The following is a 15,451-nucleotide window of genomic DNA, read 5'->3' on the forward strand; positions in this document are numbered from 1 at the left end:
AGTTTAAATCCAAAAAGGAGGAAAAAAGCACAAACAAAAAGCCACATAAAACATGGTGGCTTTTTACTCATCAGATAACTATCCAAACCAAGGACACAGCACTTTCATTCAAATGAAATTTTAGTTTAATGGATTCAATTTTATGTGTGCAGTATGAAGTCTTGTAGCCTCAGACAGACGATCAACTTCACGAAAAATTCCTTCTCTAGCCTGATCTCTGAATTTGTCTGTATTTGACTGAAAATGCTGTTAGAGTATTTGACATTCTCAAACTATACCCAGAAGGATTTAGATGCAAGAATGAATCTGGACATCTCATAACAGAAACCCTTACACGTAAGAAGTTCTGAATTCTCAGCTCAGCACAACAATTTTCACCATCTTGATTAAATTTCCACCAGTACAGGCAGTTGCTTTGGCACTACAAGCTTCAGGGCTGGTCACCAATTTCTAGTCAAGATCTTCAGGTTTCTACAGATTCCACGTAGAATTCCATTTTCTATTTTATGAGCGTTTTGCTTTTAAATAAAATAATTTTCACATGTCATTGATACCAAACCCCGCCCTACTGCAATGACTCGAAGAATCCTGAAATATCTGATGGATTGGAACACAGAATAAAGAGAACCTCTTTTCCCTCAACCCCAAAATAAACCCCTGTTTTGCCTCCCTGTTGTTGCTTTCTCAAGGCAGCGATCGCATCCGGACTGATGTTTGGTGAGGATATTTTGCTTAAGCAGCAAGCACTCCGGGCTGCAACTGCTGGGTGACCTTGAGCAGCTCCTGGAAGGCAGTCGCCATGGTAACCCCACCACAACCGTACATCCTCAGCTGACAACGCCAGCCTGGTGCAACCCATCTATAATAAGGACATCTACCCTGCATTAGGGCTCACTGTTTAAGGAGGAAGTCAGATTTGTTCCCCCCCCCTTTTTTTACAATTCAAAAACCTGTGCTGTGGTAGACGCTGTCTGCTCTCTGTATAAATACGAGTGACACGGGCTGTACGAGTTCACACAGTGCAGGAGTTAAATAAAGTACCCTAAAATAATGCACTATGGAAAGTTGAAACTACTCACTGTCTTAATCCAGAGGGTGGTCCTCAACCAAATGAGTCTAGCACAGACACCTTGCAATACCATATAGCTTGGAGAAAGAAGTTTGTCATCTTTTCTCAAATTCTCTAATAGAAATAAACTTTATAGAGCTTAACGGGGTCAAATTTGATGCAAAGTGAGAGCAAAATGGGTTATTTTTGCATGCCAGAATATTCTCAGTTCCACCTGTGCAACCCTCATCACCTCGAATAAATTTTCAAACTAACCTGGAATTAATTGTGTGGCCCAAGAAGCTTTTTCTCTACATAGTATGCTACTAGTTCTTGTGAGGTCTGGCAGAGCAGGAAGAAGTGGATGATTCCGTAAATGTGAATAAAAACGAAATAGCCAGAATTGAAAAGTGCCAGTTAACAGAAATGTTCAGTAGAACCATTTCTGTTTAAAGACAAAGGATTAATGAACATATTTAGGAGGTTAGTTATAAAACTCTAGCAGTCAGATATTAAAGTTTCCTTTAAAACTAAACTGCACTTGCAAGATCCATCTTTTCCTTACACTGCAACTAGGAGAAAGGGCCAAATCAGATAAGTGTCACAATTTGTTGATGTCCAAGAGATTCTAGTATAGGTAAAACATTTGTTTTACCTAAAATTAGAAACAAGAGTTAGGACTGTTCTGCCTCAGAGAAAGTCAGCCAGCATCATGGATTTGCACTTATCGCAAAGGAAAACATTTGTTCCTCCACACCAGTGGAATCACTCTGTCAGCTAAAAGTTAATTTCAGTTAGAAGTAAAGACGTATATTTTAAAATAGCCTTTTCAATACTCCTCTGAAGAGTATAGTTTTTAGTTAATTCAGTCAAGTACCTGCCCTGAAACCTGGATGAGGAGCTCCTCCATCCACGAACTGTAGCCTAAAGGAGTTAACCTACATTTAACTTTCATGACTCTCTTGATCTTTGCTTAGGAAAAGGAGAGAGACAAGGGCGTACAGAGGCATCTCAAGGACTGCAATACTATCTGTACCCTAGCAGAGACAAAACCCTAGTAGACAATGTGACCTGCAAAGTATTTTTAAAAAGTATTAGCAGGGTAAAGGGAATTCATAGGTTGTTTTTTTTTTTTTAAGACTGTAAAAGATACATAAAAAGTAGCAAGAATTAATAAAAAGAGCTCATGTCTATTCTAACATCAAGGGAGGAAGAACCTGTGAAACTTGATCCACATGCCAGACCTCCACTCCAATTGCACACTTTGCTAATTGAGAAGTTAATGATACAGCTTGTGTTTAGGCAAACTTGCAGGGGAAATTCGGAAGGAACACTTGTCTTCTACACAGCACGCACTACTGTAGTGTCCTTGAGTTTAAGAAAGCCTGAATACAGGATTCTGTGGAAGCAGAGAAAGTGACGACAGTACAAGTTGTCTCTAACCTTGCTCTTTTCAAAAAGACATTAAGAAGCTCCTTTAAGCATACCTAAATTTAATTTACAGCCACACAGAAAGATTTCTCATACTTCATTGTCTATTTAATACTCCATTCAAACTCTTTCAGTGATCTCATTTTATCAACTAAAAAATGATAATAGGTTATCACACATTTAATAACACATCTTTTCCTTAAAGTGTCCCTTTCAAAACATAACACCTATTTTTAAAAAATGCTGAGGAAAGAGTAAACCACATCCTTCCTCCCCACCCCCCAAAGTTTCACACCACTTAATTTTAACTACTTAGACACACCTTCACTTCCATTTCTTTTTTATATTCTCCTGCTTTAGGTGATCAGCACCTGTAAGATTTGTATCTTTGGATATCTCTTTTTTTGTTGTTTGTGATTTTTTTTTTTTAAACATAGGCATTGAAATAGAGAAGTCACGCACCTGTCTGAAGCTTTTCCCCCAGTATGGGATTCACAGAGTCTTTCGATGATACAACCTACAAGGTACAAGCTCACGCTACAGCAACTGTCAGTGAGGGTATTAACAGAATCTCCCTTCTGTCTGGCCATACATTTCTCCAAAATTGTGTCATGGTGTTCTGATTTGCTGACCTTACTACCTGGGGTTTCCAATCACTGAAATTTGAGCAATGTTTCCCACTGCAGTAAGAAGGGCAGACAATATAATCACTCAGGAGAGAACAGAGCTAACAGTGGAAGTAAGAGACCAGAGATTTGGTTTTACCCTAAAGCTACATGAGGAGTAGAGTTGCTTAGTTCCCTGAAAGGAAGCTTTGTCTGCTACATATATGTAAATATAACTCAAAAAAAAAAGCATTAAGTAGAGGTTATCAATATTACTGTCCCTACACAAGTTAATTAATTCATCAAGAAAACTGCACATTGTATTACCACTTTACTTCATATGATACTGAAGCATTAAAGAAAACAGCGAAAAGCAGAGAACTATATATTTCACCTCAAAAGAGCTGATAAAAGTTAATACGCAACTGGAAAAAAAAGACGACAAAATGGGAAGGAAGTTCCCAGACAATATTAAGCAGATATTCCATAAGGCCCTAAATCCCCCCCCAAAAAAATCAATTATTTTGGTGACAGTTTGTTATAGTACAATTGCCAATCAAAAGGGTTCAGCTATGTTGCTTTTGGAGGTCTGGAAACACTGCCACCCTGGCTCAAAAAAGTATTATTTGAGATTGATGATCTTATCAATTACTGTCACGTTCCACTTCTTACTTTCATCACATCTGTGCGGTTGCAAGCAAGATGGCTATATTCTAAATTGACCTGTCCTATCAATCTGTGTACAGGCATTGACATATTCCTTTAGAACAAGTGTTCATATAAACACTGAATAAGTTTCTATTTAGCAATAGCTTCCTAGGGTAAACATACTTTATCAGAGTACAATACTTTGTCTTCAGCTTTGCACGTAGTTATTTATTTTGGCCTAACTGCCCAGGTTTACTTTGAAAATAATCTAGAACTAAGCATGAAAAGCACTTGTGGCATATAGTAGGACAAAACTTGTTCTGTACTGTCTTGTTGTCCTCCCTTCCCATTTTGTTTTCATTCCCACAAAACAAATCCTCAGACAAAAACAATTTCATTAGATGCAAGTAAAAGCTACAGCTTAAGTGACAGTTCCACAGCAGGTTAAGTACTGATCCTACAAATGCTGCTGTATATGTTAACCTACTCTGCAAATTGACTTAGAAACAAGTATCACCAACTATGCACAATCTTTACAGTTTTCAGTCTTTAACCTCAACCTAGAAACCAGGACATTCCTTACCACCTATGAAGAACCACTAACTACAAAAGCATAGGAGAAACAAACAAGAGAAAGCTTTTCACAACAAGCAGCAATATATTCTAATCCTACAGTCCTGTTAAGTCTTTCAACACTAGGCCCAATGGCACAGGGTTGCTCATTTTCTAGGTCTCTGCAGAAGTGATCCGATAGATTAATTCTACCTCAAAAGAGCATTATTGCAGTACTTACCCTTTCAGCAGGTCATTCTGTTTAGCAATACCTATTTACATTACACTAGTAACAAATCCATATCAAATATTTGCAGGTTTCTCAACATCAGCTTTCAGAACAGCACTCAATACATCTACTTAATCCCTATTGACTTGACTGAAGTTAATTTTCCAATGCTGATGCAACAGATAGGGAACTATCAGTAATAAGACATAACTCCACCAACTCTTACTAGTTACAGCCTCAGGGTAGACAAAGGGTGTTGAACTTCTACACCTAGGTACCACCTGAGTCTCCTCTAAAACACATTTGTTTCAGGAACAGTCTTACAGGAACTCCATCCAATTTTAGCTTTGCTAGGCTGCAGCTGCTACTACCCCACCCCAGCCATTCCCTTGCACCAGAACTTCTGTTTCTGCAACTAGGGGGTAAACTGAAAGCCCAAAGTTGTCTGGGTAGTTTTGCTCACTTTGGGGGTTTGTCGTTTTTTTTTGTTGGGAATGGAATGACAATTTTCTATTGAATCAGTTTGCTGAGTGCAAGAGCCCCAGTCCTAGTGTAAGGGGAGGATAGGTAAGAGAAAGGAAGCATAACAGTCCTGACTTGGCCGGAGCTGTGGTGGAAGTGCAGTGCATGGCGTCAGGAAGACAGCATTCCATAGGAATGCATTTAAAGGGTTACGGTTTTCTATTTCCAGCTAATAGAGGAAAGAAGTCAGTTTACTGTGACATCTCTTGCTTTTTGCACAATATACCACCTTAGCTCCCACACCAGCATTTAAGCAAAGCAAAAACAAAAACGAAAAACATAACATAAAGGATTCTTTGCGCCCTAACCCAAAAGAGCATAATTCAACAATGAATATCTGTAATGACAGAAAGACAAGGCACATTCAAAAGTACAGAGTCATCTAGTTCTTGGAGAAAGGTCAGGGAGCCTTTTTGTAAACAAGAATTCAACAGAAAAGAGCTTTAAGGTAGATAAATGATGTTGAACTTGTAGAGCCCTTCAGTTTTATTTTCAGCAATGTATCTAAAGCTACAATAATTTTATAAGTAACCAGTAAATAGGCTTAAAAGTTAACTGTTTTATAGAAGAATACGATTAGAGCAGGATGTGTTTCCTAATGTCTTTCTTTCTTCATTATACCAAAGACATGGCAATTAGGATCCCTATTACCATGCAGTCCTTATTGGAAATATAAGTCTAGAATTACTATTGGCAGCAAGAAACAAGATGATCACTGCCAGGTGACAATTCATCTAGTAACAGCAACAGTTAACACAAACTGTAAAACAAGAAATTGAAGGCAAGTTTAATATATTAATATCCATGGTTGATATCCAGCATGTGTTTGGTTTATGTACATTCTTACACGTGAGGTTTTTTTTTTTCCATAATTAGTTTACAGGGATCATTTGCTCAACAAGAGGCTTGAAGTTTCAGTCAGAATGAAACTCCTAACTGAAATTCCAGCAACATAAGCATGCCTGCATGTTATTAAAGGAAATAGTGGAAAATTTCACAGGCTGACATCCAGAATGTCTGCGGTTCCTTTTCATATTTTTCTCTTCTTGCAAAGCAGTTATTTGACTAGAACTTTAAATCTTATGCGCGCGCGTGTGTGAAGCCTGGAAATTTCCACTGCTTTAAGACTTTTAAAAAGCTTTCTCAACTGTACAGCTCAAACAACCTGAGAATTGTGACTAGACAGAATCCTCAGTTTAAGCAGAAGTTTCATCGACAAAAAGCAGTGCTAAGACAGGAAAAAAATGAAAAACTTTACTCATATACTAATAGCATTGCTTGGCTAATCTGAAATGTTACCGTACTACACATTAATCTCTTGATAGAGGTCATTTGAGGTCCAGCTACAGACAGATGGGCAAGGGAAGATGAAGCAGTTCAGGATAAAGCTAGAGTGGATGACATTGCAAGCTACCCTGACCCTCTCAAATGATGGCTCTCCTCGAATTTTCTTAAATCTCTACTCATTTCACACCTCACAGGGTCCTACTCTTCACCCCTACCACCTTCTTATGATCTGGTAATGATAAGCATTACCAGCCTGACAAGTTTGCTAGCCCTTGCTCTACACCAGACATCTACAAGTCTTATTTATGAGCTATAAACATGCATCACCAGAAGAGAGCTTCAGCAGAAAACCCATGGGTGTAACACAAAAGTATTCAAAAGCTACTCCACACAATGTGGATGCCTTCTGTCAGTCTTCTGTATACAGATCAAAAGGAATCCCTTCCTCTTATGGGGGAGGGGGTCAAATGGACATTCAAGGGTAACAGAGGTGCTGCTTTTGTTCTATGTAATTAAGAGGACAATTTGCAGAGAGACTACTCTTGTTTTTGTTGCCTTTAGAGCTATTATTAAATATTTACTTTAAATACTGTTTAATAAGGAATTTTTATCAATTTACTGCATAAAATTATTTCCTATTTTGACAATTTTGCTTTCAAATATGCAAAAATAAGTTATTTACAAAATGAGAACAAAACATACACCAGTACACGCCATCGAACTACTAAGCAAACAAATAAGATAACTAAAGTGTCTTGAATCTATTTCCTTTTATATATTTTAAAAGGCTACCACACAACTATACTTACATGAAAACTACAGCAACATGACTGAGCAAATATTTTGAAACTTCCTTCTTATGTAGTTATAACGAGTCTCTCTTGTAACACTTAACAATTATAACTAAGCCAAACAAATGGTATAATTACTGGCTCAAAGAATCAAAAATCTACCGATACCTAACATTACATAAAATGTGGTCATTTAGTAGGCCACATGCTGAGATCTGTCCACTGAGCCAGACATCCCCATTGGGAACATCAGAAAGGCTTTCACAGAAGATTGAGAAAGCGGAGGAGGAAGTACTACAGCAAAAGATGCTTCTACGTCTACTTTAGTACACAGCAACAAAGATGCAGAGAGCTCAAAAGGAACTAGAACAGGAGCCATAATTCCCTGGTTTTGTCCAGCATCTTTAGCCCAGACTTTATGTGGAAAGAAGTCACCAAAGGAGGTCTTTGGCACTGACAAAATAAGTTACTGTTTTTTGTTTTAAATGATACCTTTAGAATGTAAGCTGCTCAGAGCGGGTAACCATTTTTAACCCACCATCATGAGGTTGAAGAAGTAGTTTCACTTCCTTTTCCATAAGCTTCCAAGAGACAAGAAACAGCACTTCCACACGTTAATTATGTGCAGACATACATTCCGAATGGTTGTCTAAAATTTCAGAAAAGTTCATCCAAGTAGACTGTATCAGCTGCTACACATGGTTGAAAGCAGCTTGCAGCACAGACATGTCCCTGATCTGAGGCTCACTAGCCTGCAGCAAGTCTGGTGAAAACAACTTAGACATTTGACAAAACCAGCAAGGTTAATTTGTTAATACATCCCATAGGATGATCAGTGATGTGTTAGAATTACACATTAGTGCACACAGCAAAAACAGGGGAATGCTATCTTTGCTTTAGATTTTAGTTCTTCCAGTTGATGCAGAAAAGAAAAAAATAAGCTTATGTTGACTGACTACTCAGAACCATTAAATTTACTTAAAATACTGGAGTAGAGAGTATGCATGTCACTTTTTTAGGGTTTTTGGCAAGTAAATAAATCATTCATATAGAAGTTGAACAGAAATTGGTTGATGTACTTCGACCAAGTTGGTTCACAAGTGAGTTGGTCACCAGAACTTTTCATGCTGAATCACCACTGGAAGTTGCATTCAATTTCACACCACTATCTAGATGTAAATGACTCAGCTCATCAGTATCTGGCAAATGGCATTTAATAACAAAGCATTAAATCCATGCAGTGTTAGGGTTCTCTCTAGAACTACAGCAATATTTGAAAGACTTATTTTTAAGAACAGTAAGAGGTCTAAAAGACAAAAAGTGAACTATTGCTTATGCAACTCATGAAAGAAGCCCATCTATATACCAGACCTTGTCCTCATGATTTCTGAAGTCATATTTCACTAATTATATGAAGTAAATAGTAAATTAGCACCCTTACAGCTTACTACTCATTTGCCAATATAAAGTAGAAATAGCTGTATTGTTGCACTATGCTCCAACACTTCGTATCTTGTGCACTTGCTAGAGCTCAGAGCAGTGACAGCCCTGCCTAGTACTTAGAAAAGCAAAAATTTAGAGGTTTTCAGATGAACAGAAAAACAATCACTACAATAAGCGTTCATCACTTCTTACAGTCTCCACATTGGTACAAGCTTCAGAACAATGGACTTAACAAGCTAAGTGTTAAGAATACTACCTATCAGCACAGAATACTCCATACTTTTTACTCACTGCCTTTGCCCTTTATACATATGTACCACTCCAAGTGATCCTGAGAGGTACTCAAAACCATAAGCCCTGCTAGGGAAGAAAAACCTTAGAGCTTTGGACGAGCAGCTGACATTCAAAAAGAACGAAAAGGAAAGTTGAGTTGCATAAGATATCCTCACTGAGATGAACTCTTTCACCTTTAGAAGGTTTCAGGAGGGCTAGAAGTCAACTTTTATGTTCCCATTTTCACATCTGCATGAGTTTCTTCCAACCTACAGAGAGGGGTAGAACTTACACAGTGCTTTTCTGCCTAATCAAGAGAATAAGCTAAAACAGAAGAGCTAGTATAACAAACAAATAGTAGGTAATAATTTAGGATTTACAGTATAAAAAAATACAAAATAGGGAAGTGTGGAAATATTATTTGGGTTATTGAATGCTATGTAAAATGGGTAAAGGAAGCCTGCAGGACTAAATCCTTAGCTTATTCCCAGGAAAAGACAAGCTTCAGCAAAGTAACTCATAACTACATCTTGCAAAAACTTGAAAACCATACACTTTCAAAACACAATACTTGCAAAGAGATTATCCCATTGTCTATTCTATGTGGTTTTTCAAATGGAATGTACAAAGAATCCTTCAAAGCAGTATCAAAGTCAACAGTTCCATGATGCATTGTAGAACAGGAAGTCCTTATTCCACAGAAGATTTAGTTTGAGGTTACCGCACCTCCTGAGTGTTTGCTGTAGTAGGAAGTCTGATGAGACATCCCCATAACAGGCAGTTCCCAGAATACCAAACCCATTTAAAAGATATAATTTATGCAAAGCTTGCATGATGCAACATCTCTAAATCCATATCAGATTTAATATGATGATCTACAGGGACCTAGAGGCATCCATTAGCATTCCAGAGCTTTACCTCCAAATTCCTAATCCCAAACACTAGCACAGCAGAACATGGTAGCACTTAGTTGCACTAAACTAACCATTCCCCCGCTAACCTCTCAGTTCAAGCAGCACAGCGTCCAACAGGTTTTTACCATACCTCACACATGGAAGTTTCAACACCATGGATTACTAATGCCACCACTCCAAACAAATTCTTGGGTCATGCTACTCATAAACCAAGTTTTAGCCCAATGGAGATACTAGGCAAACAAAGTAAATCCTGAAGAGCCAGTCTCGTCCATACATTAAACAGCCCTACAGTCTGAAACCAGGGAAATAACCGGTACTTGTCTTTTCTTTTTACCCTATCCCACTCAGTCCCCCCTTCTATCACTACCAAAGAAATAGCATTAGTCTACAACTACCCAAGAGATAGGTGAAGTGCACTATACTGATAATGGTTTTAGACACGCAACCTGTTTCAGTGCTGCTTTTGAAAAAGCAGACAACACATTTTCTCACTTCCATGAAGCAGAGAACAGAAGGAGGAAGAAAATCTTAACTCAGAAGTCTCACACACACAATATTCCGTGCATCTATATACATAAACCTACCTTGAAAATGGGTCTCTAAAAGGCCTGCTGGGTATACCTGTAGTACTCAACTATTTCATTCCACAGCTCTGACACATCCCAACATGCACGGAAGCGTGGAAACAGTAAAGAGTACAGGCTTTATGACAAAAAGCTCATGCTCAGCTGAGGCTAATGCAGGTGCTAATCATTATGGCTAGCAGCATAAGAGTTATATTGTTCTGCAGCTTTCCTCTTGTCCCTCCTCCCTCGCCTTCAGGTGCACCTGATAAATCAGGGCACAACTGCTAGGTAGTTTAACCATATGTGTAACAATTTTTTGACAAAAGATTGCTTGCCCTGACCTAACAATTATTACATTTTCTGGAGAACTTTCCTAGTGTTTCAGGTTTCTAGCATATACTTCATAAAATGCAATTATAATGGTGTTGGGCTTGAAGTCATGACACTATCCATGCTTGTAGCCTTCAAAAATGAATATAACTCGATGGTCAGAAAGTCTTTAAAATAAAGTTTCTAAGAAGGCAATGATCCACAACCTACCAAAGAATGTTCACAGCAAACAGTTTAGGTGTACCTGACCAGAAGTCACATTTAACAAAGAAGGTGACAAAAGGTGGAAAAAATAAAAATAAGAAAAAACAACAGCATGTGTGCACACAGTCAGTGAACAAAAAGATAAAAGGTAGATAGATACCTGTAGAACTGAACTTACCACCTCCATTCTTCTAGCATATTGCAAAAGCAGTGACTACTGCTGCAGGAAAACCTTTTTCCCAGCCTCAGAAGTAGGTGCCTTACGCTGTATCCTAAGCTGTCAGCAGTAACAAGTATGAGTTTCCAGGGTATAAGTAAAACGGGCAGCAAAATCTCTGGTGCCCCTCTCCTCCTTCTCATTTAAATAGCACCCTGTCTTAAGCAACTGCCTTTTTCTTACCTCTACAGAATGTCAGAAATAGAGCTGGCTCTAGACAACATAAAAGAAAGACCTGTACCTACATCTAAAAGCATAAAACCTCACCAACAGTAATTCCATATGCTTCACACAAAAGACAAATTCCTTCATGTGACTGAGTTTGGAAGCAAGTTAATTTTGTTCTGCTTCAAGGACAATCAGCTTGCTGATAACTGTCAGCAGAAAATAAAAATCACCAATTAAATTTAAAATATTATTAAAGTAATAGGGTCTGTCTGAAGTATACCTCCTATTTACACAGGATGAAAAAGAATTTGATGTACCTTCCCTTAAATAAATGCAACATATCAAATCTACTATGGAATATTTGTCCTCTGATTTTAATCAGTAGCAGCTAAATTCTTTCACAGTTGCCTCTTCCCTAATACATTACGTTTAGAAACATCAATACATCTAGCCACAGAAAAAAAAGCACACAGGCATGTTGCCCTAGCATCCAGGTTTAGGTATTCTTCACCATCCTCTCATATCCTTGGCATAAAGAATACTATTCCTCATCTTCTCCCCTGTCATTTAGTATTTTAAAAAAATACTAAAAATATTTAAGATATTTCTAACTACTTATCATCAAAAAGCTTCCATGAACACAATGCAGAATATCCTGTGTCATACAGTCACTCAAGATCACATCTTCAAGGGAGGCTCATTTAAATGCAGGAGTTGAAGCAACCTCCAGTGTCAGACTGTAGTGTCCAATATCATTTCACATGCTATCAGTGGCTTGATTTTGCAGACAAATATAACCAAGATGCCCTTTCTTTCTCTTTTAAAGAAAAAAAAAAACAAAACACTCTTCTATGCAACTGTAACAGAGAAATTAATCAAAAAGGTCTTGACTGTGATTTCTTGTCTGGTATAAATGAAAAAAGCACACGATCAAAAGATAGCACTCTATCGTAGAACAGATTTCCTTCTCCTTCCCACCCTGCATTTTATCTCAGCTATACATTAATTTGAGTGATATTATGCAAAAAAAAAAAAAAGTATATATGGCAAGCTTCTAAGTTAATAAATCCAAAGACAGAATGAACTAGGGTTTTAAAAGAAGAATTTAAGAAATCCCACGACTCACATGCCAACATAAAAGCAGACTGGAAACAGTACATCGTCGTCAGGAACAATATTTAAAGCAAGGCTGAATATTGGGTTTATTCTGCCTGCCACCACTTCCTTCACTTATCCCCCAACCTCTAGTTTCATATCAGAACAGCAAATCCACTAGTAAAAAGACCTATCAGTAAAAGATCTGAATGAAATTCAGAACCACAGCCAGAAAAACAGCCCTTTACAACAAATGCTAACAGCAAATAAAATTACAGTAGATTATCACGCAGTCTAGTTTAAAAAAAAAAATCAAAAAAACATGCAATTTGGTCAGTTTCCTCTAAACTCAAGCTCTTATACTGGGGCTTTCACACAGATGTTACTATGAAGTTACCTTGTATTTGGAACGCACACATTTTTGCATCCTTCTGTTATCAGTAGAAGATATTTTACTATAAAATATTTATTTCACAACAGTGATGACTGATATTTAAGCATATGTTAAGTTTCCTTTTCAAGCAATATACATTAAGATATTTTAAGGAATATATATATGATAGATATTGTATAGCTAGACATTACTGACGCTTATGCTTCCAAATTTGCTTCAGTTTTGTCTTGTTGCTCCTAATAAAATATAACATAAATCTTTTACCTAAAAGTTAACAGACAATACTAAAGGCTGAATCAGTTATTTCTTTATTCTTTTAACAGGCTAAGCAGGAAGGAGATACATCATGAATAAGAGAGACTGATTTAAAACTGATCACTAGATGAGCTGACAAAAGTGAGAAGCTTCTCTTTTAAAATAAAACCTCAGCCTATGCCAAAGACCAGGAGCAGAAACCACAAACAGAACCAACTTTAGAACCAAAGAGGACTCTGGGAACTATGTCAACCTCAGACAATATCCCTACCCATGTTTACCCCAGTATCACTAACACCTTTCCCAGGCAGCAGTCTGTGACACCCCCCCCACGCTCCTAAAAAAAAAAAAAAAAGTGTATATATACACACACACGTTGTCTTATCTCCATCCCTCAAAAACAGCTTCACTGCAGCTGTGAGGCAGAAACAAATAAAGAGGCAATGGAAATCACCTTTCATTTCCACTATTCTCATCCCTTTCCTCACTAGCAGAGACATGAGAAGTCACCTCTGAAACTTACCAACGCTACAGGATGATCAGAAGGAGAATGCAGATAACAAGGTCTTTGGAACCGCCTGTGTACCAGAGAAACCCAGAAGAATGGCAGATGGGGCCATTCTAGCCCAGGTATCTCCCCCCCCAACACACACCTTTTACCCAGGCTGAGAAACAGAAAGAATTAGACGCCTCTAAACGCGAGACTGGGAAATTCCGAGCGACCCCAAGGCTCCCAGCGTTACACGAAGAACCTCCACCCAAACTCCCCCTACTTCGATACGCATCACACGGCGACACGAGAAGCCTCCAGCCCCGCGCAGCAGCCTCCTGCCGCCGCCTCAGCCATGCCTGCAGCTAACTGCGCGCAGCCCCAAAGTTACAGCGGTTGGGAAGAGGTAAAGGCGTGGAGGCGCTGCCTTGGGCACCCCCTCGCCCCCAGCCCAGGGGTTACTCCTCACACCCGGTCCGACCGCGCTCCCCTCCCTCAGGGAGCCGCCTCCGTGCGAGGAGAGGGCGGCAGGCCGAGGAGAGGGACGCCCCTCAGGGCCAGCCCCGGGCTGCTCCGTGCCCAGCCAGGGGCAGCTGCCCGCCCTCCCCCTGCCCGTTCCCAGCCCGGCGCCGGGAGCCGGGCAGCGAGAAGCAGCAGCAGCAGCAGCAGCTCTCCTCCCTCCGCTCCTCGCTCCCTCCCTCCCAACCCCGCTCACCTGGGAAAGGCGCCAAGGCGCAGCTCCTGCTCCCCGTCTCCCCCGCGCTCAGCCGCTCGCCGCCATTTTCCTCGCTGCCCACATTTAAATAGGAACCGGCCTCCGCCAGCCGCCCGGCGCGGGGCGCGCTGGGAGCTGTAGTACGGCGGCGCGCGGGGCAGCGCGGTACTTGTAGTGTCACGGGGAGCCGCGCCCCGCCCGCCCTGCCAGGGCCGGAGCCGCCGCCCACCCCCCGGGGGCTCCCCTGGGCCGGGCTGGGGCCCAGCTCGCTGAGGGCCCGCCGGCAGGGGCCTGGCTCGACCTCCCCTTGCAGCGGGGGGCGGTCAGGGGGAAGCTGTGTGGATACAGGATTTAATAATGAGCTTTTGCTTTGCGTGAAGGGTTACAGCGCTGCGAGGCGCCAGCCCCGCACTGCTAGATAGTGGCTGGGGGGATTTGCTGTACCGAGTACGAGCTGTGCCATTTCAACAGGGGAAAGCCAGGCTGCTGAAGTCAATGCTTAAAATAATTAAAACAGGTTAGAGTGAAAGTTAAAAAGTACACAAATAATATCCATTATTCCCTACTGCAGCTATACATTAGAGACAGTTTTCAAGCTAAGTCAGACTAGCTGTTCAGCGTCCATCTGTTTAAAAAAAAAAAAAGGCAAGGCAAGGACATGTAAGACTGGGACCTCACATAATACAGCTTAACTGTGCCCCAGGTTTGCTAGCAGAAATCCTCTTTTTCAATAATTTTTAAAACCAGACATTAAAACATTCCACATTAAAATAGGATGTGTGCAGAATATGGTAAAATAGGATGTGTGCAGAATATGGTATAGCAAAGTTTCAGGTACTCATAAAGGTGGTATATGTTTTTTCAAAATTGAAAGACCGTTTTCACAGAGCATGAAATAATGAAAATGCACAAACTGAAGACCTGCCAAGCTACTTGTACAGAATCCATTACAGGGCCATAGCCACAATTTGTATTCAAAAGGGACAAACAAATGGAGCAATTAAGTACACCTTCCAGTAATTCCCAAATAAAAAAAAAATAATATTGGGCACCTATGAGGAAGTTACTAGTACAATACAAGCCTCTGGCTATCTCTGAAACAAACATTACAAACCAAGTGAACATAGAGATGAAAGAAATCCAAATACGTCAAGTTCTGGAAAAACAAGTTTCACCTTAGATTTTACCTTGTAGTTATACTACAAAAGAACTTGCCAATTACAAATGTGTTTGGACTTGTGAGCTCAGTTTTAACCAACTGGTAGAGATAG

General features: G+C 39.8%; 1 protein-coding gene across 10 annotated transcripts in view; it reads right to left on the bottom strand.

Moving 5' to 3' along the window:
* NCOA3 (nuclear receptor coactivator 3) overlaps positions 1 to 14,354 on the bottom strand; it is an 85,113-nt gene extending 70,759 nt beyond the window's left edge. For 2 of the 10 annotated variants that reach the window (XM_080558293.1, XM_080558300.1), the window contains exons 1-2: positions 14,181 to 14,264; positions 13,499 to 13,553 (exon numbers count right to left, since the gene is read on the bottom strand). The gene's annotated coding sequence lies outside the window, so the exon portion shown is untranslated. Of the gene's footprint in view, positions 1 to 13,498; positions 13,554 to 14,180 lie in introns of those variants that run through there. The other 8 variants (XM_080558298.1, XM_080558297.1, XM_080558295.1 and 5 more) reach the window with 6 other exon arrangements.
* Between the last annotated feature and the right edge of the window lie 1,097 nt (positions 14,355 to 15,451).

Source organism: Anser brachyrhynchus (genome assembly GCF_964034855.1).
Source record: "Anser brachyrhynchus genome assembly, chromosome: 16".
Classification (NCBI taxonomy): domain Eukaryota; kingdom Metazoa; phylum Chordata; class Aves; order Anseriformes; family Anatidae; genus Anser; species Anser brachyrhynchus.